General features: G+C 41.5%; 1 non-coding gene across 1 annotated transcript; it reads right to left on the bottom strand.

The window, feature by feature from the left end:
* Positions 1–411: 411 nt before the first annotated feature.
* On the bottom strand, positions 412–483 carry TRNAE-UUC (transfer RNA glutamic acid (anticodon UUC)). The gene has a single exon. It is a non-coding gene; the product is annotated as a tRNA-Glu (tRNA).
* Positions 484–2,681: the final 2,198 nt, after the last annotated feature.

The following is a 2,681-nucleotide window of genomic DNA, read 5'->3' as shown; positions in this document are numbered from 1 at the left end:
ACCAATGCCTGTAATTTTTTGATCAGAAGACCCACATTTAGGAACTGCTAAGAATACAGTGTGGACGAGCATATATGCGCAGGGTTGTCCTTTACCATATGTGTTATGAAGAAAAACTAGAACTAGATGTCCAACATCTGGGAAAACCAGTGAGTAAATTCTGGTATGTAGATCAGATTGAATCTTATGCAGTTTTCAGAAGTGATTCTTTTTATAAATCCCCACAAGATACACGGCAAGTAAACAACTGCCCATGATACTCTGGACAGTAGGAGTGGATGGGATTTTCTTTTTTTCCAACCAGTTTTAAAAAATAGTTTTCCAAGTTTTCTACTATGAGCATGTATTTCTTTGATAACTTTTAAAACCTATTTTATTTTTGGCAGCCTCGTGCAGCTTGAGGGATCTCAGTTCCCCGACCACGGATTGAACCTGGGCCACGGCAGTGAAAGCACCAAGTCCTAACCACTGGACCACCGGGGAACTCCCTAAAACCTATTTTAAATGAGCAATTGGAGCAGTTTTCAAAATTAGCATATCTTTTCTTATTATAGCAAAGTCACACTCATTGCAAGAAAAATCTAAATGCACAAAACTTACAAAAGAAAATAAAAATAATCTAAGATCCTACCACCTGGAGATAATCACCTCTTATATTTTGTTGTACAATAACACACACACACACACACACACACACACACACACACACAGAATGCTGTCTTGCAAACTGCTTTCACTCATTAATATGCCACAGACATCCTTACACATCAATAAAAATCCATCTACCTCATTCTTTTTTAATGGTCTGCATTAAAATATTTCCACCCATACATCTGGCTATAAGGATGTACCATTATTTATTTAACCAATCCCCTACTGATGCATATTGAAGTGGTTTGCAGTATTTCACTAGGAAATTAACATATCCATGAATGGGCTGGACTGGGAGTCAGCCTCCAGGCTAGTAATCATATCTATGGTTGATCCACTATGTCCATCAGGGCCTCAGCTTGCCCCTTTGTAAGATGAGGATATGGGGGATGTCAGATGAATCCTGGGATGCCTCCAGCTGCAGCATTCACTGATTTCTTGAGGTGGCAGCCGATTTTTCAAGAATAGGAAATGTCTGGTGTAATTTAGAATAAATGGCACAGCTAAGAATATTGTTCCTCTCTCAAAAGATATAGTGAAAGCCCTCAAATACCCAAGTATAGGCTTAAATGGTACCTATATCCTAATCTGCACAGTGACTAGAAGGTGACTTCCAACTTCACTTTGGGCTGTACACACATAGGAATGCAGCTCTGTCTTCAGCCAGGCCAGCATCACTGGAAGAGGTACAGCAGGCACCTGCCTTTCACCCAGTCATCTAGTTCTCTTTTTCTACACACGACTCTCAGAGTCCTGCCCTTTACTCTGTCTTTTCTTGAACCTCAAACATGTTAGGATGTCTTGGGTTCCATGTTTGCTCTGCAGCAAATCTCTCAATAATGCACCTGCCAGAAGCACCATCCCCCAACCCCACAAACGCTCCTAAAATGGGCCTCTTCTTAGCAAAGAGCTTTTGGTATTGTGTAGCAAGTGGGCTTCAAGTGAGCACACTAGCTCTCACCCAAGAGCATCAAAAACAAACTTAGCTGAACAAAAGTATAATGCAAAAAGATACATGCACCCCTATGTTCATAGCAGCACTATTCACAATAGCCAAGACATGGAAACAACCTAAATGTCCATCGACAGATGAATGGATAAAGAAGATGTGGTACATATACATACAATAGAACACTTCTCAGTCAAAAACAAGAATGAAATAATGCCATTTGCAGCAACATGGATGGACCTAGAGATTATCATACTAAGTGAAGTAAGTCAGACAGAGAAAGCCAAATACCATATGATATCACTCATACGTGGAATCTAAAAAAAATGATACAAATCAACTTATTTACAAAACAGAAGCAGACTCACAGATGTAGAAAACAAATTTATGGTTACCAGGGGGGGAAGGGAAGGAGGGATAAATTAGGAGTATGGGATTAACAGGTACACACTACTATATATAAAATAGTTAAACAACAAGGACCTACTGTATAGCACAGGGAACTATATTCAATATCTTATAATAACCTATAATGGAAAATAATCTGAAATATATATATATAAAACTGAATCACTTTGCTGTACACCTGAAACTAACACAACGTTGTAAATCAGCTATACACCAATAAAAATGTTAAGCACCTGAAATAAATAAAATAAAATAAAATTGCCCTTGAAGGGCCGTCTCCTAGGATGAGACCTCTTAAATGAGCAGCCTACCAGGCCCCAAGGTGATGGAGAGAAAGTCTGAGTTAAAAAGCAAAACAAAAGAAACAAAAACCCTCCCCCACCTACAGTTCCCTTGCTCCTGCCCAGGCAGGAGTCAGAAATTCACCCCAGGTGCACATGTGCACCAGACTGTATAAAACATCACTTTCCTTCTGGTCATTAAGCTTCTGTGCTTGCTGCCTCTCCACCTGGCACCCCCTCCCCCGGGTCCTACCCCCAGGTAAGGCTCCAGGGAGCCCCTCGTCCCCCAGTGACACCTTCGCGACCTAGCTAGGCCCTGGGGACCACTCTCTGGCAAGCTCAGCTCAGCTGGGCAGGTGCGTGCTTCCAGTCCCCACCCCCACCCCCCCACC

This window comes from Lipotes vexillifer, unplaced genomic scaffold (genome assembly GCF_000442215.2).
Source record: "Lipotes vexillifer unplaced genomic scaffold, Lipotes_vexillifer_v1.1 scaffold1129, whole genome shotgun sequence".
Taxonomy (NCBI): domain Eukaryota; kingdom Metazoa; phylum Chordata; class Mammalia; order Artiodactyla; family Lipotidae; genus Lipotes; species Lipotes vexillifer.
Note: the sequence above shows the minus strand (reverse complement) of the source record. Positions and strands in the feature narration are given on the sequence as shown.